Source organism: Ursus arctos, unplaced genomic scaffold (assembly GCF_023065955.2).
Source record: "Ursus arctos isolate Adak ecotype North America unplaced genomic scaffold, UrsArc2.0 scaffold_28, whole genome shotgun sequence".
NCBI classification, from domain to species: domain Eukaryota; kingdom Metazoa; phylum Chordata; class Mammalia; order Carnivora; family Ursidae; genus Ursus; species Ursus arctos.
Window position 1 is genome coordinate 1,793,070 of NW_026622963.1, and position 22,149 is coordinate 1,815,218.

Below are 22,149 nucleotides of genomic sequence, written 5' to 3' on the forward strand. Positions count from 1 at the left end.
GGGCAGCTCTGAGTCAGTTCTGGGGTGAACCTCCTGTCTGCTCCAGGAGCCCTCCAGGGACCACTCAGAGCAGGCCCGTAGACAGCATGACCCCAGGTTCCTGAATGTTCTACTTCCCATGATGGGCTTCGTGATGCAGAGGGCTGGAGTGGGTGGGGAAAGTGGGCAGGCAGGCCGGACCCAAACGCTCCAGCTTCCTGACGGATCAGAGCAGCCTGAAATGTAAATGACAGGGACGCAGGGGCAGCTCCTGTGCCTGTGGAAAGGCTGTGTGCATAACTCTGTGCCCATAGTGCAAGCAGACGTGTGAGAGCGTGCAAACCTGACGGGGTGTGTCGTTGACATGTATACGCCCACACTCAGCTCTGATCTCCAAGTGTGGTGTAACTTCAGGCATTTCACTTTCCCTCTCTGGACCTCAGAGAGGATTTGATGGACGCTAAAGCTCCCTCCTCTTCATCTTCCATGCTTTCACCTCCCTCCAGCCTCTTCTCCCTGTGTTCAGCAGAGCAGCTTTCCCAGCCTCTGAAGCCCCATCACGGTGGACCCCCAGCCACCAGGGGCCTCATCTTCTTCCCCAAGTTCCTACTGAAGCCTTTATTTTATAGGAACAACTCTCTCACTGAGAAGAATTCTGGAACATTCTCCACTACCTTGTGCATGTGTGTGTGTTTATGTGTAACTGTGAATACAAGTGTGTTTGTGACAGGCAATGGAAAGGGTGAGATGGCAGGGGCCCCCAGGGGGAGAATGAGTTCATTTGCTTGTGTCTCAGCAAGTGTCTCTTACCATACCTCCAGAGACAGGCTCGTGACGGCATGTATCCACTCACCAGCTTTGTGCACATTCTCACAGTATCTATTAACAACAAGACTCAGCCAGGTATCACCTTATCCAGGAACCCCTCCTCATAGCCCCACACTGGGCTAACTGCCCCTCTGTTGTCTTCAACAAGCCCTGTGCCCTGAGCACTTTTCCAGAAGAAAGTTTATCCCATTCTACTGACACTGTCTGCTTTCTTGCCTGCCCCATCTCTGTGGTGAAGTCCCTAGAGCACAGGGACCATGCCTTGCTCCCTTGGCATCCCAGCATCTAGAATGTTCAGACTGTGTGTGAACTGGGTTGGCCTTGCCTCATGTGCTCCCAGGAAGACATTCCATCCTCAGTGGCCCTAATGACCCGTATGCCTACCACGCCTTCTGGAATGTGAGGTAAACCAAAGCTAATACTCCCATGGTATAGGCTTTCCCCTTGGGGTCACCACCCCGGGAACTTCCTATGGCCCAGGCTAGGCTTGCTCTAACCTGGAAGATGGAGACAGGCTGGGATACAGGATTTGGGTGCTCGGTGGATCCTGCCAGTCTTAGGGCCCTCACTACAGGGAGGCTTCCTCCTCTTTTCTGGACTTTCTGGCCCTGGAGTGAACCTTGTTGGCACCAGTGGGCTTTTAATATTTTCCATTCCTGGCTGCTGTACAACATTTCACCTCAAAAATGCATCCTCCCCCTCACCAAAGGGCACGCCTTTCCAGCGAGAGGCTCCCAGGGCTGGTGAGTGGAGGTGACCCACTGTGTTCTGGGCTTGGAGGGGCCCCAGCCCAGTGCTTTGAGCAAGAGGTGGCAGAAATGTCTTCTCAGCCAAAGGAGCCAAGCTCCCTGGCTAGCCAGAGGCCTCAGGGTCCCACAGGAAGCCTGGATCCTCGGAAAGCTGGGGGACACCTGCTTGGTTCCATCTGGGCCTCTAGGCCCCTTCCACTTGGCTTTACCCCCTCTGAGCCCTAAGGACCCCGTCCGCACCGCTCGAGTGCTGCCCGTTTGGGTCATCCGGGTCATTTAAGACACACCCCCGCCCGTGCCCACCCTCAGAGACACTGATTTCAGGGTACGGGGTGCAGCCTGGACGTCGGCATGTTTTAAAAGCTCTCAGTGATTCGCTCGCAGCTGCAGCTGAGACCCGCTGGCTCTGGTGGGAACGTGCTGTCTGTGGGACCCGTTACAGCGACAACTGCTACTTTGATGAGCCGGGACACCACACCGCCCATTTTCCCGAAAATACAATCCCACGGGTGCCTGAGATCCACTGACGAGGTAGAGGGAAAGCACTTTGAAAAGGCAGGTGAGGGGTCCTGGGGTTTGCTCTGGGCCTTTCCAAGCCTGCCCTGCCCACAGACAGACGCGTCTGAGTCACCAGCCCCGGGCCCAGGCCGGAACCCCGCAGACCTGCCCTGGTGACCCCTGTCCCGGGCGGGCCAGGTCCTCCCCGGAGGGACCCAGCCTCGTGGCAGATCGACCTCCTTCCCTTCCAGACCCAGGCCCTGAACCTGAGCGTGGGACTGGGAGGCAGAGGTCGCCCCGCTCCCATCCCCCGCTCACTGCATGTTGGGGTACCAGCGGTCACTGCAGAATTAAACAGGGAGGGAGCCAGTGTCCTGTGGGGAGGAGGGGATGTCTGGGGGCCTAGGGTGGGGGCGGGGGAGAGCGACATCTGCTTTCCTCATCCTGAGGAGAGAGCATCCGCAGAAGGTTCCACAGCCCAGAGAAGGAACACAGCCGGAGAGCCAGGCACCTTGGGGAAAGCGAGTGGAGAGCCCCCCCGGACCACCCCCGGCGCCACATCCCCGAGTCAGCGTGGGCTGGGACACAGGAGGAGAGAACAGCTTCTCTCCAGGGGGCCGCACAGCCCCTGCCTGAGGAGCTTCGGCCGAAGTCCAGGCCCCCCAGAGGCCAGAGCCCTCAGCCTCCCCAGGCTCTAGGTTCTTCCACACGGCAATGAGCAGGCCTGGGGGGTGGGAGCCCCATGGGAGACTTCATCAGCAGAGGTGGCCGGTGTTCCTCAGGCGCTGGCTGGAGAAGGTTCTTCTGAGGCTTCCTCGCTGCCCTGCCTCCCGGCTCCTGGCCAGGGTAGGAACGAGAGGGAGGGAGATGGAGGGAGTGTTGTGGGGCACAGCGGGCAGGAAGGAGGAGGGGCCAGCAGGGCTGCCAGCCTGGGCCCCACAGGCGGGGAGTCCAGGAATAGCAGCAGCCACAACCACCACCTCAGGGAGCGCCATCCTGCCCACTTTTGTTTTCCAACTGAGGGCACAGTGAGTGTGGGCCCAGGGAGGCACCAGGCCCCTTGGGCTATGCTGTGGCCTTCAGAGAAGCATCTAGAGCCTCGGCAAGGTCAGAGGCAGGAGGGAACTACGGAGCTGGAAAAAACTTCAGTCTCAACAAGTCTGCCCCCACCTCCTAGTCTCTAAGGTCGGAAAACACAGGCTTTGAAGCCAGAGAAACTGGATCAAACCTTGTCTCCACCACAGATTATCCATATTCACGCATTCATCCTACAGATGGGTTTCGCTTCTACTATGTGGCAGGCTCTGTGTGCCAGGGTTACTAAAAAGAATAAAGCACAGTCCCTACCTTGGAGGAACTTACCCATAGAGAGAGAGATAGACCCATAAACAGATCTCAGGGAGGGCTCCCGGGGGGGGGGGGGGGGAGGTGTTGTCAGAGTTGACTTTAAATATAAATAGCAGTTGCACGAAAAGGAAGAGGAAGGGTACTCCAGGCAGAGAAGACAGCGTGAGCAAAGCCAGCAGGATGTGTCAGGAGCTGCCGCAAGGTGAAGCAAGGGGCAGAGTCTCTGACAAGATTCTTAGCCGAGAGCAACAGAAACCAACGCTAGCTAGTTTAGACGGAAAAGAAATTTACTAAAAGGATATTGGCTCCCACACTCCTGGAAACCCCAATTTATTTACTAAAATTTATTTATTTAACCAATCTCTACACCCAACCTGGGGCTCAAATTTACAACCCAGAGATCGAGAGCTGCGTGCTCTTCCAACCAAGCCAGCCAGGTGCCCCGAAACCCCAATTTAGGAACTCAAAGCTAAACTCCTCAAAGCCACCCAGGGCGGGAAACATGGCGAAGTTAGCTCTGGAGGGACCCCAGAGATCATTTTGTCTCTAGTTCTTCATCTTGAGTCCATGGGAACAAAAAGGTATAGACAACATTTTGAATGTGTGTAAGTGTGTTTTTCTGGGGACAGGGTGCATGACTTTTATCAGATTCTCAAAGAAATCCACGCCATAGGTCAGGTTCTCCCAGAAGCAAATCCTGAAATGAAGATTCATGTGGAAGTGAGTTAGTAAAGAAATGTTCCCAGGAGAAACCAGTAAGGGAGAAGGGGAAGCAGGACGGTAGGGGAAGGGGAAAAATGCCATATCAGCCTGAGCTTTGGGGGGACTCAGGAGCGTTAATTACACCTTCAAGGTTTTCCCTACTCAAGACACAGTAGCTAGACTTTTGTACTCTCCTGGTAGTCGGTCACTGGCCACCCCAGGGGCCCTGCAGCTGCGGGTGGGTCATCAACTACCAGTCACTGCAGCTCTCCTAAGGGAGACGAAGCCTCCACTTACCAAGGGCAACCCTTGAACAAAGCTCAATGAAGAGGTGGGCGCACGAGGCTGGTAAAGAGAATCAGAGATCTGGGCATGTCTAGTGCATGTTCCAAAAGTCAGGAATCACTGATCTAGTAAAACCACATCATTTTATAGACTAGGAACCTGGGAACACTTCTGACACTACAACGGCCTGGGCACCTTAACTAACCCTCCTTCTGAAAACAACACAAAATTCTAAGTAAAAGAAAAAAAATCTTTTCAAAGGCACTTATGAGCTGCCAGTGAAATAAGGAACACTCAGGCCGAAAGAAACAAAAGCTGGAATTCAGTGGGCAATGAATTCAAAGCAATGAAAGACATTGAACTTCATGAATTTGACCTTCAGTTTTTCCCTCGTGGAAATGGGACAATATGTAATAAGAAGTCCATGCTTGAAACAATCACTAACAGGCGACACTGGCACTACTTTGATGACACCAATGGTGACCCTCCTCACGGGGCCAGACCCTGGACTACTTTCCCTAAAGTAGTTCTCAGAGGAGAGTGGATACCTACACAAGGTCAGGGGCTGTTAGGAAGGTCCAAGGAGGAATGGCCGTTGGGGAGCCAAGCAGCTGGGCCTGCTTCACTGAGGGAAGAACTCGGGTATTATGAACTTGCCTGGGGGAAACACCTTAGAGCTTGGGGGAGGCAGGGGAGTAGGAAGATGAAGAATCTGAGTTCATTTCTGAGTCTGCGTTCATATCTGAGTCCTGCGGAGGGGGAAAGTGTAATGAAAAAGAAATGTAGGCTGTGTGAACCAGACTGATGCCATATTGGACAAATCCACCATGATGGCTGCTCCATAACTTGAAGCTTTCTTGAGCACAGCCCCACAAACAGATTCTTTCTTTTTGTTTATCCACACCGTTAAGCACACCCTCAGGGCATAATGTCCTTAACATGCTCTGGAGATATGACTATGACAGGCACCTATTTTCAAACATTTTCCTCCTGGCGGTCCCAGAACACGGACTCCCCAGCCTCTAGGGTATAAAAACAGGTCTTACGGGAGGCAGAGTTGAGGATATATTCTTGTCTTTTCATTGTTTTTGTCCATATATGTCCCCTTCATAAACTGTTTCTTGTCACACTGGACTTGTCAGCCTTTTTCTTCAGTCTTAGGGCTCCTTTGGCCTTTGGAGGTTGTGTTGCATATACCTCTCTTTCATGGAGTAAGGATTTCTGTTTTTAAGCTTGTATTTATTTATTTATTTATTTATTTATTTATTTATTTATTTGAGAGAGAGAGCGCGAGCACACGTGCATGAGCAGGGGAAGGGGCAGAGGAAGAGGAAGAGGAAGAAGGAGAGAGAGAATCCCAGGCAGACTCTGTGCCGAGTGTGGAGCCTGATGTGGGGCTCAATCTCACCACCCTGAGATCATGACCTGAGCCAAAATCAAGAGTCAGACACATAACCAACTGAGCCACCCAGGTGCCCCAGCATAAGGATTTCAAGTAGGAAGCAGTTCTGCTTTGGGAACTCTCAAAATAGAGAGAAGCGTTTCCCCTCCGCAGTGGCATTCCTCACAGCTGTGGCCTCCCAAGGGCTCTTCGCCTCACTCAAGGCAGGAAAAGAGAGGGAATGCCCTACAGGAATAGGCTGTTTGTGAGCTCGTAGGAGCTATGGCCTGAGGACTGTCAGAGATATGTGGGCGGATTTTTCAGAGGCCCCAGGGGCTCTTTATCCACCTCACCTCAGCAGGAGAATGCAAAGAACAGGTGGAATTTGGATGTTTATTGTTTCATTTTTATTCCTATTATTTTAACTCCATTTATATTGAGACCTTAAGATAAAAACGGAGGAGTCCAGGTTGTAAAAAGACTGAAATATATGTATCTTGGACTTGGTAATTAATAGGTTCTTGCTGCTTTTAGGAAGAGAAGTTTCCCTGGGTTGATGGGGGCTGAAATCAGCCTGCAAAGGATGAGGAAGGAAGAATGGGAAATAAAGTAGAGACAGTGTTACTCACTCTGGAGAAATTTGAGTGGAGAGAGGAGCAAAGTGGTTACGTGGTGACCAGGAAGTGGGGGAGAAGATCCTTTTTAGAGTGGAAGAAGCTTGTACAAGTTGTGGGGCTGAGGAGAAAGAGCCAAGAGAGCAAGAGTTTATAGATAAGGGGTGAGCAGAGCTGACGGAGTGAGATCCCAGAATGAGTGGGAGGAATGGGATCCAGGAAACTGGGAGAAGCTGTAGAGGTGGCAGCTTTCTCCTGCAAGGCTCCACAGGCCCGCCAGTCCCAGGAGCAGAAAAAGCAGGCTCTGAGTGGGTACGGTGATGAGCTCAAGAGGATAAGTATGGGGCACCTGGGTGGCTCAGTTGAGGTCTGACTCGTAATTTCGGCTCAGGTCATGATCTCATGGCTCAAGGGATCAAGCCCTGCGTCCCCACCCTGTGTTCAGCAGGGAGTCTGCTTGGGATTCCCTCTCCCGCCATCCCTCTCCCCACTCATGCTCCCTCCCTCTCTCTCTCTCTCTCTCTCAATCTAAATAAATAAATGATAGGATAGGATAGGATAGGATAGGAGTGCAAGGGAATTAGGGGTACCGGGTAAGGAGAGATTCAAATCACCCTCCAGGGATCCAGGATGGGAAAGAGGGAAGCAGGATGGGCGGGGACAAATAGACTGGGAAATGAAAGAAGCCAGGGAGGAAGCGTGGGGCGTTAAAGTTGTCCACCAGTAGGAAAGCTGTGTTGGGTGTGGGGTTTGACATTTAAGATTCCTGAGGAAGAGGGACACCTGGGGGGCTCAGTGGGTTAAGCAGCTGCCTTCGGCTCAGGTCATGATCCCACGGTCCTTGGGTAGGGTCCCCTGTTGGGTTCCTTGCTCAGCGGGGAGTCTGCTTCTCCCCCTGCTTGTGCTCATGCTCTGTCTCTCTGACAAATAAATAAAAATTAAAAAAAAAAAAGATTTCTGAGGAAAAGCACCTTACCCAAATTATTTAACCTTTCTAAACCTCAGCCTCCCAATTTATGAAATGGAACTAAAATTCCTACCTAATAAAAATAAAAACATTTTTGGGGCACCTGGGTGGCTCAGTCGGTTAAGTGTCTGCCTTCAGCTCAGGTCATGATCCCAGAGTCCTGGGATGGAGCCACGCGTCTGGGGCTCCCTGCTCAGCGGGGAGTCTGCTTCTCCCTCTGCCTCTGCTGCTCCCCCGGTTCGTGCACTCTCTCTCATAAATAAATAAAATCTTTAAAAAATGTTAAAAACTAATAATAAAATAAAAACATTTTTTCTGGGGCACCTGGGTGGCTCAGTCGCTAAGCGTCTGCCTTCGGCTCAGGTCATGATCCCAGAGTCCTGGGATCGAGCCCCACATCAGGCTTCTCCGCTAGGAGCCTGCTTCTTCCTCTCCCACTCCCCCTGCTTGTGTTCCCTCTCTCGCTGGCTGTCTCTCTGTCAAATAAATAAATAAAATCTTTAAAAAAAAAACCAAACGTTTTTTCTCTGTCCAGGTTAATGACAAAGATATGAGTGCGGTATCTAGGACATGGCAGGTCCTCAAAGCCTGGAAGCATGAAGGAAAGTGTGTCGCTGCTGCTGTACGGGCCTAAATTCTCTGAGCCTTGCTCATCGTTGACTTAATGTGTCAGTTACAGGGAGAGGTTAACAGCTCCCACTGTGCTGTGAACTTGCTCATTTTTATTTTGCTTTCCTTGCTTTTTCCTTTTGTTCTACCTGTTTTGAAGTTATCACATGTATATACATTTTTTTAAAGTTTATTTGTTTGAGTAATCTCTACACCCAACGTGGGGCTCAAACTCACGACCCCAAGATCAAGAGTCACGTGCTCTGCCGACCGAGCCAGCCAGGTGCCTCTATATGTATATAAATGTAAGATTATTCTTTTTGATGAATTGAACCTTTTATCATTATGAAGTGACCCTTTTGTTTCTCACAATGCTTGTCTTAAATAAAGTCTACTTCGACTAAAATTAATATGGATGTATAGCTTCCTTTGGTTAATATTTGACAAATTTTTTCCCATCCTTTTACTTCCCACCTTTCTGTGTTCTTATGTTTTAAATATGCCTCTTATCGATAGCTTATAATTAGATTCACTAGCTTGTCTAGTTTGGCAATGTTCTTCTTTCGGCTGAAACTTAAAGTCCATTTATATTTATTAAGACACTGATACATACACACACATTCATGTATTTATTTATAGGTATGCCTGTATGTATGTCTAACCTATTATTTTTTATTTTCTAGGCTTCTTTTTCTATTCTTTCTTGTTCTCTTGTTTCCTTATGCCACTTTTCTCTTTACTAGTTTGCAAAATATACCTTTTTTGCTGTGTTTAGTGGTTGCACTAGAAATTTTAACATGCATATTTTATTTGTCTAAGTCTAAAGTTAATCAGCATCTTTAATTTGTTCTTAAATAAAACAAGGACAGGTACGCCTGGGCGGCTCAGTCAGTTAAGCATCTGACTGTTGCTTTCGGCTCAGGTCCTGATCTCAGGGTCGTGGGATAGAGCCTTCGTCCGGCTCCTCGCTCAGTGGGGAGTCTGCTTGAGATTCTCTCCCTCTCCCTCTGCCCACCCCTCCCCACATTCTCTCTCTGAAAAAAAGCGGAAAAAAATAATTAATTAATTAATTAAAAAACAAAAAGGTTTTCTTTTCACTCAGACAGAACTGCTTTCAGAAGGAAGCTCATTGAGGGTACCTAGTCCATCTTATTACTACAAAATGAGCTGTCCTCAGTTTCTTCACCTAGACGTTGAGATCATTGAAGTAGACCAGTAGTTCTTAGCACTTTGAGGACACACACCTCCTAAGAAACTGATAAAAATTAGAGCCTGGAGACTCTCACCCCAGGAAAATACACATACACGCACAGAGAAATTATATGTTTCTGCTCCCCTGAAACCGTGCATGGGCCCAAGATTAAGAACCCCCAGTGGAATGGATGTCCTCTGAGTTCCTGCCAGAGCTAACTTTTAATGACTGTGCCATGTTCTCTACCCGGAACAGAGAGTTTCCGCGAGTCTCCCCTTGGGTGGGTATGAGGAGTACAGACTTTTGAGGGCTTGAATTGGGGCTTCCAGGATCTCCAGGACCTCTTGGGGAAGGAGAAACTGAGAGCTGTCAACCAAAACTCCAGAGCTAAAGTGCAGGTAACCTCTCCACATTTATTCACTCCGTAAATATTTATTGGACTCTGTTCCAACTACCTATTGCTACGTAACAAATCACACCAAAACTCAGTGGCTTCTGTAATAATAAAAATCATTTATTTTTATGTCTCGTGGATCTGGGACCAACTGGGCTCACTAGGTAACTCTCGCTCAGGGCCCCTCATGTGCCTATAGTCTGATGGCGGCCACAGCTGGAATCATCTCGAAGCCTCCTTAGTACATGTCTCACAGCTGATGCTGGCCGAAGCAAGGTCTGCCGTGGGGTTTTTGGCTGAAACACCTACATGTGGTCTCTCTAGGTGGCCTGGGCATCTTCACAGCATGGAAGCTGGGTTCTAAAAGAGAACATCTGAAAAGAGCAGGCCAGGAGGAAGCCATATTACTTGTTATGGCCTAGCCTTAGGTGTCACAAAGCATTGCTTCTGCCCCATTCTGTTAATCACATGCAAGTCGTTAGACCAGCTCTAATTTAAAGGAAGGCCAATTAGACTCTATCTCCTGGTGGGAAGTGTGTCAAAAAATTTGCAGACATGTTTTAAAACCATTATGTACCCATTCTGTGTGCCAAGGACTGGACAAGGCACTTGGGGTAGTGGTAAGTCACAAACCCTGTCCTTACAGTATTTACAGTCTGCTGGAAGAGACACACGCTGTAAAATAGTATTACGAATATGTATACAATTGTAGACTTTGACAGTGCTGTGGAAGATGAATACAGGGAACCATGAGCCATTGTATCACACATTTGCTTGACGTGGGCCAGGAAGACTTCCCCAAAGCAGACATGTGGGTTGAGGCCTGAGCCATCAGTGGGTGCCAACTCTGTGAAGCGTTGAAGAAGGGCCTCCCAGGCTGCGGAAAGGTGGCCTGAGAGGCAGCCGGTGTGTCTGGAGGCAGATAGCAGAGGAGAGAGGTGAGAGCCAAGGCTGCTGAGGGGGGCTGAGGCCAGGCCCCGGACTTCGTAGGCTAGGCGAAGATATTGGTCTTTGGCCTTAAAGCTGCAGGAAGCTGCTGGGGGTCCCTCACTGGAGAGTGATGTGAACACATCTGCATCCTAAAGATCCCTTCGGCAGCTGTGTGGATGGCCCTGCCGGATGCTGAGTCAGTACTGGGAGGACTAGGAGACTCCTGTCCGCAATCCTTCCCCTCTCCATGAGACTCTCCCACGCACATACTCAAGCCAGCAGCGGCCTAGGTCCTATACCTCCAGGCTGGGCTCCTACACCCTATTCCTTGACCTCCTCGGCCCCTCTTCTTAGGCACCAGAAGTTTTGCCATTTTGCATTCTTAATCAATCACTCCTTTAGTCTGCCAGTTAGTTTGCATTGTAGATTGAATAGCAGCCCCCAAAAGATATGTCCACATCCTAATCCCCAGGACCTGTGACTATTACCTTATTTGGGGAAAAAGGTCTTTCTGAATGTAATTAAATTCAAGACCTTGAGATCAGGAGATAATCCTTGATTATCTGGATGGACCATAAGTCCTATGACAAATGTCCTTACAAGAGTGAGGAAGAGGGATATTTGAAATGGACAGAAGAGGAGGAAGAGCTGTGACCATGGGGACAGAGATTGGAGTGGTATGGCTTCAAGCCAAGCAATTCCAACAGCTGCCAGAAGCTATAAGAGTCGAGGAACGGATTGTCCCCTGGAGCCTTCAGAAGGAGTGTGGCCCTCATGACACCTTGATTTCAGCCCAGTGACCTGGTTTTTGAACTTCTGACTTCCAACACTATGGAAGAATAAATGTCTGCCTGTTTTAAGCCACGGTTTGGCTAACTTGTTACGGCAGTCATAGGAAACGAATACAGTTGGGTACTTCTCTAGTTGTTCTTTCCTGACGGGCTTTACTGGCTCCTTCAGAGAATTTCCAAATGTTGGAATGCCCCAGGCTCAGTCCTCAGAGCTTTCTTTGTCTCTTCTCTCTCCCTGTGTGATCTCATCCATTCACTTCACATCAAAATACCCCTTCTTTGTTAAGACCCTCCAAATCTGATCTCTACCCAGACCCTTCTCATGGAACCCAGCCATCTTCGCAAGTAGATGAAAAGAGAACTCTTGTCCTCTACCTTCTCCACTTCCCCACCCACAGATCTTCCTGGCCAGACGTCCTCAGCCACTCAGTGCTCAAGGTGGAAATGTCTAGCCAACCTAGATTTCTCCACTCCCCTCGTGCCTTATGTACAACTGCTAGCAGATCTTGTTGTTCTGGTCTCAAAATGCTTCTCAAATCTGTCCACTCTCCTCCATTTCCACTGTCACCACAGCCACCAGCATCTCTTACCCAGACGACTGCCCCAGGCTCCTAAGGACTCCCAGCTTCTACACGTACCCCACACAGTCCCTTCTCACAGCAGCCAGAGTGAGTTTAAACACACACACACACACACACACACACACACACACTCACAGGGGCACCTGGGTGGTCCAGTCGGTTAAACGTTGGGCTCTTGATCTCAGATCAGATCTTGATCTCAGGGTCATGAGTTCAAGCCCCATGCTGGGCATGGAGCCTACTTTAAAAAAGAAAACACATACACATACAAATTAGATCAGATGCAGTTTTTTAAAAAACTTTATTGAGGCATTGTTGACATACTAATTTATCACACACTTAAGTATACACTTGGGTAAGTTTTGACAAATGTATATACCCATGAAATTATCAGTACAAGAAACATAAAGAACATATTTATCGTCCCAAAAGTTTCCTTGTGCTCCTTAGAAATCCAACCCTTCCTCCCCCACCTCCCATCCCCAGGCAACCACTGATCTGCTTTCTACCACTACAGACTAGTTGGCATTTTCTAGAATTTTGTATAAATGGACTAATATAGTATATACTCTTTTTTATGTGGGTTAATGATTTGAGAGTCATCCTTGCTGTTCACTGTATTAATCATCTGTTTCTCTTTATTATTGTAGTATTCCACTGGACGGACGTACCACACACCTGAGGATGGACATTTGGGTTGTTTCCAGTTTTCAGCTGTCATATATGAAGCTGCTGTAAACATTCGTGCGTGGACTTAACGGTAAATATCTAGGGAAGGAATGACTGGATCATAGAGGAGGTGTGTGTTTAACTTTTTGAGAAATTGCCAAACTGGTTTCTGAAGTTTACACTACTTACGTTCCCACAAGCAGGGTAAAGGAGTTACAGCTGTTCCACGTGCTTGCCAACACTTGGTATGGTCAATCGCTCTTTTCTTTTTTTTTTTTTTTTTTTTTGAAGATTTTATTTATTTATTTGACAGACAGAGAGACAACCAGCGAGAGAGGGAACACAAGCAGGGGGAGTGGGAGAGGAAGAAGCAGGCTCCCAGCAGAGGAGCCTGATGCGGGGCTCGATCCCAGGACTCTGGGATCACGCCCTGAGCCGAAGGCAGACGCTTAACAACTGAGCCACCGAGACGCTCCGATATGGTCAATCTCTTAATTGTAGCTTTTCTAATGAGTGTATAGTGCTATCTTATTGTGTTTTAACTTACATTTCCCTGATAACCAAGAAAGCATCTTTTCATGTGTTTATTTCCCATTTGTATATCTTCTTTGGAGAAATGTCTGTCCAAATTTTTTGCTAAGCTGCATATACTTTTAAAACATATTTTAGACACAAATCCTTTGTTCTTTATATAGCCTAGGTATATCCTAGGTATATAAAGAGGTTTTTATTTTTATTTTTTTTAAGATTTTATTTATTTATTTGACAGAGAGAGACAGCGAAAGAGGGAGCACAAGTAAGGAGAGTGTGAGAGGGAGAAGCAGGCTTCCCGCTGAGCAGGGAGCCCAATGTGGGGCTCAATCCCAGGACCCTGGGATCATGACCTGAGCCGAAGGCAGACGCTTAACGGCTGAGCCACCCAGGCACCCCTATAAAGAGGTTTTTTTAAAGTGTACTCTAGATACAAGTCCTTTGTTAGATATATGTTTTGCAAGTATTTTCTCCTACTGGTGACTGTATTTTCCCTTTCCCAATGGTATCTTCTAGAAAGCAAAACTTTTACATTTTAATGAATTTAGTTTGTCAACTTTTTCTTTTACTACTAGCATTTTTTGTGTCACATCTAAGAATTCTTTGCCCCACCCAAATTTATAGATTTTTCTCCTATGTTTTGTTCTAGAAGTTTTATAGATTTGCTCTTACATTTAGGTTTATGATCCATTTTGAGTTAGTTTGGGGGCATGGTGTGAGGCAAGGGTAGAGGTTTATTTCTCCCCCCATACAGATATCCAGTTGTTCCAACACTATTTGTGGAAAAGATGACATTTTCCCCCAAATATTCAATCTTTTACCATTAACTATGATGTTAGCCTTAAGTTTTTCATAGATACCAGGTTGAGGGACATTAGATTGAGGGAGTCCCCTTCTTTTCCTACTTTCCTGAAGGTTTTTATCAAGAATAAATGTTGGATTTTATCAAATCCTTTTCCTGCATCTGCTGAGGTGATCATATGGTTTTTTCTTTTTCAATTTGTTAATATGGTGAATTACATTAGTTGGTTTTCAAATATTTCCCCAACCTGGCATTTCTCAATAAGTCCCACTTATTTGATGAATTATTCTTTTTAAATTTCTTTTGACATTTGTGTTCATAAAGGATATTGGTCTGTAGTTTTCTTTCCTTGAGATGTTTTTTTCTGATTTGGTATCAGAGTAATGCCTGCCTCATAGAATAAGTTGGGAAGTATTCATTCCTCTTCACTTTTCTGGAAGGTTTTATATAAAATTGGTATTTTTTTTTCTTCCTTACCTGTTTGGTAGAATTCACCAGTGAAGGCATCTAGGCCTGGAGTTTTTTGTGGGAAGATTTTTAGGTTTATTTATTTATTTATTTGACAGAGAGAGAGAGAGAGCCCAAGCAAATGCAGCAGCAGACAGAGGGAGAGGGAGAAGCAGAGTCCCCGCTGAGCAGGGAGCCCGACGCGGGACTCGATCCCAGGACCCCAGGATCATGACCTGAGCTAAAGGCAGACACTTAACCAAGTGAGCCACCCAGGTGCCCCTGTGGGAAGATTTTTAACTATAAACTTAATTTCTTTATTGGATATAGGGGTATTCATCTTATCTATTTCTTCTTGAATGTGTGTCACGCTTTTGCTCAGTGTTTCCCCACACACCTACCTAAACCCTTGCTGCAGCTTACGACGCCCTGTCTGGTCTGGTCCTGGCCTCCTTCCCAGCCTCATCTACACAGTAGCTTCCCCTCGCTCACCATGTTTCAGTCCCATTGGTCTTCCGGTTATTCCAAGATTATGTCAAACTCTTCCCCAGCTCAAGGCCTTGGCATTCCCTCTCTCTGCAAAGCTCTTCCACAGGCTTCTCATTCTCATCCCTTAGGTCTCAGATTAGGTGTCAAGGAGGTCTTCCCTGACTATTATCCTCACGGTAGGGCCTGCTGGATACTCTCCCACACGGAATCCTGTTTACTTCCCATCCGTCCTGTATTTATCACATTCTGTCACCATTTTGTTTACTTATTGTTAGCTCCCTAAGAGCCGGGATCCTGTCTGTCTTGTTCACCGCTGCATCCTCGGCACCCAACATGAGATCTGGCATGAGTGAGGTGTTCAATGACTATTTTTGTGTAGTGGACTCACTTAGTGGGGTCAGCCAGGCAGTGAGGCAGGCAGTAAGTCTTCTGTGAGCCTGCTTATCAGTCTGAGGCTTTTGGTCAGCCTGGAGCAGGTCAGGCAGGCATTGAGTGGGCCGTTTACTCTACGGAGTGGGTCTATGTGACTGATGAGCCCCCCCGCCGTGAAGTCAGGCCAGGATTCTGGGGGACACAAAGAAGTGAAAGGCTGAGGCCCACCCCCAAGAAGCTTCTGGCCCACCTGTCTCCTTGGAGGCTCACTGCTCCCTATTGCCCAACCAAGAGGTGAAATGGGGATGAGACAGGGCGAGTCGGGGAAGGCTGCAGAGTCTGGCCCAGCCACTGGCAGCCGCCCCTCGCAATTCCGCCTCGGGCCTTTCAAACCCCATAAAAACCTCACCTGGCGACTACTGTGCCCAGGAAGAGCCTATGAGGAGGGAGACACAGAGAGAGCTTTGTGGCTTCTTTCCCACCCCACCTCCCAGCCTCCCCTGACCTGGGCCCTCTGCTCATGGAAAGTGCCCAACTGGACCTGGCCGCCTGGCCCCAGGAGACAGGCCATGGTGCAGCCGCCCCTGCCCGCTCTCCACGGGGCCAGGACATGGGCCTGTACCCAGCTCCCGGGGCCACTCCTTGCCAATGAACCCATCCTAGGTGCCCCTCGTCAGAGACCAGAGGAGGCGCAGCTCTCCGGCTGAGGAAGAGACCTTGCGTGGAAGCTAGCCACTTCACAGTTAATCCAAGTTTCCCGAAGAACACCCCCGGCTCTGGGTCACGGGTGTGGCTGGAGGTCCGTTATCGAAGTGCGTGCAGGAGGGTAGCAGCTGCTTGCACAACTCGGCGGCAGCACCCAGGCCGCCCGCGAGCACCGAGACCCACTCCTGCTCGCTGACAGACTCCGTGACTAGGCGGCCCTGCTCCAGTGACATCATCGTCCTCGCACACCACTGAGGGAAATGAGCTCAGGGCGGCCATCAGAGGCAGTCTGTTTACTTACAGGGACCCTGGCTGTCAGCAGCTCTTTGACCAGACGTTCCCTGGCCCAGCCAGCATGAAGCAGAAATTTCCTTAAACATATTATTTTGGCCTCAACCCACCACTTGCTCCCTTGCTTTCAGTTTTTTTTTTTTTTTTTCAAGAGGAAAATTCCCAAGTCTAACCCCAAATTGAGCGGCCCAGGGGTAGTGAGGGGAGATCGCAATAACCCCTGGAGGACCTTTTGGGGGTTAAGTTGCTCCCACCTCCCCAGTAATCCCTGGAGCTGGGAGATCATCAAACCAATTCTCAGTCACCCATGTGTGCTTGGGATCAGGGGGATGGCCGGCATGACCTCCACGGCAGACCCTCTCCTTCACGGCCTCCCTTATGGCCTCAGCCACCCTGCGCTCATACTCAAAGCATTTCCCAACTCAGCATCCCTGGCTAGGCCCTAGACCCCTCCCTCATTCCCTTTGGGTCAGGGATATTTCAGGAGAGTCCAAGAGCAGCCAGTTTTCACAGGCTCCAGGGGATTCCCAAGATTCACCCCACCAGCCCTGGCTGAGAGGCACTATCTCTTGTCCCTCCCCAACTCTCTTCATGTTGTTCCTGCTGGAACTTAGCCATTCTAGCGGCCTTGAGAGGACAGGGGTCACGGAAGGAGCTCCTCAGTCTCCCCTGTGCTCCAGGATCCTCAGGCTACCTGTGCCAGCAGCAGAACGATGCCCTCCCAGGAGCATCAATCATGCGAGACAGGTGCCCTCTGCCCAGCTGGATCTGCCCACCATTGGGGCTGGTCGGGCAGGCCTGGACATGTTGGGAGCCTGAGGCCTTACCTGACCCAGCTCTGCCCTGTGGCTTGATCCTACTTAGCTCAGCATCCTACAGCACCAGGGAGGGGCTCAGGGGCAGAATCAGGTCAGAAGAGGGCGCTGAACCTGCATTTCATAGCGCTTTACATAAGACTGAGAGAATGTCAAGGGTCCACAACAAAGAATGGGCTAGAGGGCATGGCTCACACACAGATCGGATTGGCGGCTTCTTAGAAGGCACTGATTTTCTCACCTAACTGTCCCTGTCCCCCAACAAGGCCAGAACTCCCTGAACATGTGGTCCCAATCATTTCACTTAGTCAACACGTCTACTGAACCCAGAATTTGTCAGGTATGGAAGCTGGAAAGAGCCTTGGTAAAGACAGAACCTAATATTTATTGAACATCTACCATGAGCCTGATGGCACTCAACACTTTATACACATTATTTTATTTAATCCTCATAGCTCTGAGGAGTTATGGAGACACAGCGTGACGCCTGGGTGGCTCAGTTGGTTAATTCGGCTCAGGTCATGATCCTCGCCTAGGGCTCCACGCTCGCTTCTCTCCCTCTGCTACCCCCCTCAAATAAAGAAATAAATCTTTTAAAAAAGTAAAGGAGACACAGCTTGTATACGGCAGAGCTGGGATTCAAACCCAATTCTGTCTGAACCCACAGATTCTATAATTAGGCATTCCTCCGTTTGACGTCTAGAAAATAATTAACTCAGGAAATCAATCACACTCCTTCTGTAAACCAAGCAAGCAAGGCCTGTAAGTTAAAGACGTGGTCATGCAGCCCCTCCATTCTACAGATGAGGAAACTGAGGCCGGATCACGGAGTGAGTCTTCAGTTGAGCCAAGACAGTGGCTCTGACGCAGATCAGTGCCCCTTGTTCTGTGTTGCTGAATTCCAGAAAGAAGTCAGAGCAGTGGGAATTCAAAATCAAATCCATCCCTCTGGCTTATTGGGATTAAATATTTTATTTAGCAGTTTGTTGTTGTGACCTACAACATTTAAATATGTAAACATACAAATTTAAGACTTCATTTGTACTCTTGCCCTGGTTCTTGCAAATGTTAGGAGCTGCCCTGGAAACCTCTCTAAACTCCCAGTGCCCAGTCTTCACAGGACAAGCACTTTAAAGATGGCTGTTAGTAAATGAGAAAATCATTTTATGAATGAATTGAATGGGTGAATGAAGCCTTCTGCACAAATGTAAATAGACAGGCATACACGCTTTCAGGCACTCACCAACACATTATTGACAAATCTACCCAGACTCCCAGAGACACGCATGCCTAAACTTACGCCTCAAAAGAGCGGTATGTGTTTATACCAAAATAACCCAAACGCTCCCATGCATACTCCCACAGAAGCACGTAGGCAGGTGGCCCCCACGTTCTATGCAGAGGCCCCACGTTCCCTTGAACATACCCACACACATGAGCTTATCCAGAGACATGGACTCATAGATATGCTAGCTGGCAAACACATAAGTACACGCTTTCCCGCCGAGGAAGCCGGCTCCAACCAGAAATACAGCCGGCCAGACAGACACAGAACAATCACATCAATTCACAGTGATACACGCAGCTAGACAGAGACAAAGCTGTAGGCCTGAGACAGACTGGGAGCGAGGCACCTGTCCACAGAGACCCCTAGGCTGCCCTGGGCTCCCACACTGTCTGCCTCCCTCCCCCTTCTGTCTGCGGCCAGAGGGGGCTCCTAGAGGAATTCCTTTCGCAGGAAAGGCTGCTCTCTCTCCTCCCCCGCAATCCCAAGCCAGAGTCCTACAGGCAGAGAAGCAGATGGTGTGTGCCGGGGGTGCTCCCCCTTGCCAAGAACTCTGCCCTCTGTCCCCGGGCACCGCCCATAGCCTGCCAAGCCCAGGCTGGGCGCTGGCCTCTAGAAGTAACAGAGCCCCACTCAGGGCCTGCTGCCCCAGCTCTGCTCTCAAAAGCATGATTTAGGAGGGGCTGGTGAACAGTGCTTTTCCAGAGGCCCTACTTCCTCAGGAAATGGCTCGGCCACAAGCCTGATCTCCAAAACAGGCATAGGATGAAAACACCTCTGCTCCTCTCCAAAAACATGGGCCGCCCCTCGCACTCAGAGCCCCTGTGCCATTCCAGCCACAGCATCCACAGCATCCCCAGGCAGTGGACAGCAGTGAAAGGTCCAGCATCCAGTCCTGCTTCTGCTGCTGACTCGCTATATCCACCTCCGTAAAATGAGCCATTTGGGCGTGATGCCTTCGGATGCAGCTAGAATGATATAAGAGTCTCAGATTCCCCAAGCAGTCTCTGGGTAAGGGTGAGGGGCTCCAACCCCGGGGACAGTGGCCTGGTGTGGGCCTCCTCTTAAGTCACAGGGTCATTATTACAAGCACAGAGCTTGTGCCAGGAGTGGCTTGAAACTGGGGTGCCTCACGCTGAGGCAAAATGAGGACTCAGGCAAGGGAATGTCCCGTGTGGCCTGGAGACGGTGACCTCTCCTCCCCCTTTCCACCCTCCCGCCAGGTTCCCTAGGCCTCTGCTGGAGGTGGACACAGGGCTGCAGCCCCACCCAGCCGGGTGGGCCGAGACACAGGAATGCTGCTCAGCACAGCTGGCCGGACAGGGGAGACTGTTTATTCTCTGCTGTCGGGAACATCCCAGACGATCAGGGGGATTTGGCTGCTGGCAGCCCTGGATTGGAGGACTCCGAAAAGTCAGCTTAATCAGAGCAGGCTGATGGCCTGAGCTCCGAGAAGGCAGCGGAGGTGGAAGGGAGGGGCTCCCTGTCCCACATTCCATGCCATGTGCCTCTGAGCTCACCTCCTGGGTCTGCCGTGATGGGGCGGAAAGGTGAATGCAGCTGAACCCAGAGCTCTCGTTAATAGTGTGGCTGGCTGTCAGGAGAGACTTTCCATGGTCCTGCTCCCAGCATCCCCAGTGCCCCCTGCTTATGAGACATGGCAGAGCTCGTGGCCTGAGCCTAGGAAGGGAGCTCATTTTGCATCCGCCAGACCAGGTATTGCCCATTCCAACCTCCTTACACCACCGGCCCAGATACTTTTCGCTCAGGCAGGCCCTTCAACTGCAGCCTTGTGCTTGTCTGACTTCCCATCACTCCAGCTCTAGAGTCAGCTTTGGCACGGCCTCTTTCAGGCCTTTTCACCTTGGGCAACTCACCTCTCCATGTCTGTTTCTTCTGTAAAATAAAGATTATAGTATCTGCCTCACCAGGATATGGTGAAGACTAAATCACTCTTTCAATACGCCCACCATGCAGGAGGCACTGGAGAGATGGTAGTGCTTTCCTCTCCCATTCTTTTTTTCTATTGGTGCAGACCCAACCTCTGGTCTTCCTGAGGACCAGGCCCCTCCGGTGCAGCTTGTGACACCTGCCCGGTCACATCTACCCACTACTGCTCCCAGATCTCAGCGTGCCTTGGGGTCCCGTAGGCTGGAAGCCTTTCTGGAGAAGATCCCAAGTTGACTCAAGGAAGCCCTTCATGCCAAGGCTGTAGAAGGCCCAGAACGTGGTGGGTTTTTTGGTGTGCTTCGCCGATTTCTCATTTTACACAGGTTTGAGTGCCTTGTCCAAGAGTGGTGAGGGTCAGGAAAAATTCGTCAATCCCGACTCATTTGTTTGGAATTCATCTTTCTATATATTTAATAAAGGGTTTACACCAAAAAGAATGAAGTTCCAGGATGGCAAAAGGTATTAAAGACCCCACCCTACTGTATCCCCACAAGATCCAATTTAAACTCTGATAAATAAAAAGGAATTTACTGGTTGCACAGTGAGAAGTCTGGCTTTAGGCACGACCGAACTTAGTACTCAAACGCCATCAAGACTCCGTTTCTTTTCCTCTGTTGACTCTGCCCAACACCGTGATGTTTAGCACCAGGACCAGCCCCTCACATTGAGGACTGGGTGGGGTGTGGTGGGGAGGGGTGGGGTGAGGCAGGGTGGGTCTGGGGGGGCGGGGCAGGGTGGAATGCAAGCGCCTCTTTCCCAGCAGTCCCTGCAAAAACCTTATAGGCTCCTATGGGGTCACATGTTGGTATCTGAACCAATCACTAAGGCCAGGGGAATGCAGCTTGATGATTGGCTGAGGCCTGAGCCACTGCTCCGCCCCTAGGGTGTGTGGGTGGAAGGGGCAGTCCACTTTGCCCAGAGCCAATGAGAGCGGAAAAGAGGTTGGTGCCCCAGAGGGAAGCTGGGGTATGAGACCAGGAGGGCGAATGGGCGGTGGGCTACAAGAACAACAGGTGTCTTCCAAAGGAAATCAATGGTTCCAAGAACTAAGAAGACAAATACTTTTCAAGCACCCCAAACCCTCTAAAAATAGAATCGATTGCTGGTTTTAAATCCCCTCAGATTTCTGATAGGCAATGTGTTACTGGGCCCATTTGGGATAGCCTATATTTGCCTAGGAACAGTAAAACTTCATCTTTAAGCCAATCTGTAATCTGTACTTCCCAGGAATTCATACTGGTGGTGTCTCCTTCCTGCCCCACGAGTGGGCAGTTTGACTGAACTGCCCCATGCTGTGAGGGCTAGAAGGCCCTGTCCGCCCCACAGACTGTTTGCACCTGGGTCTTACCTTGGCTACGTGGGCATTAAAAGAAGTTTGACTCTAGTGGCCCCCTCAAATCTCCTCTTGGCTTTCTCTCTACGACCACTCTCCCCAACTTACTCCTAAATCTGCTCTTAGAAAGGACTTTGTCACCAGTTACTTACGTGTGTATGAATAGGCATCAAATCAGTAGCTCAACCTTTCACAGGATTATTTGCATTTTAACTCTGAGCCTTTTCAGTGCAACGAAAGGCTCTATCCTGCCCACCACTATTTCCAAAAGGTACAAAGAGCAAATGGGACTCTGAAATCAGGCATCCAATGCCCACAACCTTCCCGAAAACCCTTACCCACCCACACAGCCTTGCCAATGTGTTTTTTCTCAAGCCTAACTTCAGTCATCTTTGCTGACACTCAGTCGTCACTCTCTGCTACGGCAGGGAAGCTTCTTGCACCCTTTCATCCAGTTACTCACTCAACAAACTTTTCTTGAGTACCCACCATATTTTAGATTCATGGGTATACCAAGACAGCCTGGGCCCTGCCCACAGCTTGGAGCTGAATTTGAATGCAGGAGACATCACCTTCACCACCAGATTTGTAACACACGCAAAGCTGAGCCCAC

At 49.5% G+C, this 22,149-nt stretch overlaps 1 long non-coding RNA gene across 3 annotated transcripts in view; it reads left to right on the forward strand.

The window, feature by feature from the left end:
- The window catches only part of LOC113240870 (uncharacterized), a 32,222-nt gene extending 11,485 nt beyond the window's left edge, over nt 1–20,737 (forward strand). For all 3 annotated transcript variants that reach the window (XR_008956167.1, XR_008956166.1, XR_008956165.1), the window contains 3 exons: nt 12,498–12,607; nt 14,416–14,559; nt 19,477–20,737. This is a non-coding gene — a long non-coding RNA (uncharacterized LOC113240870). The remainder of the gene's footprint in view (nt 1–12,497; nt 12,608–14,415; nt 14,560–19,476) is intronic.
- Nucleotides 20,738–22,149: the final 1,412 nt, after the last annotated feature.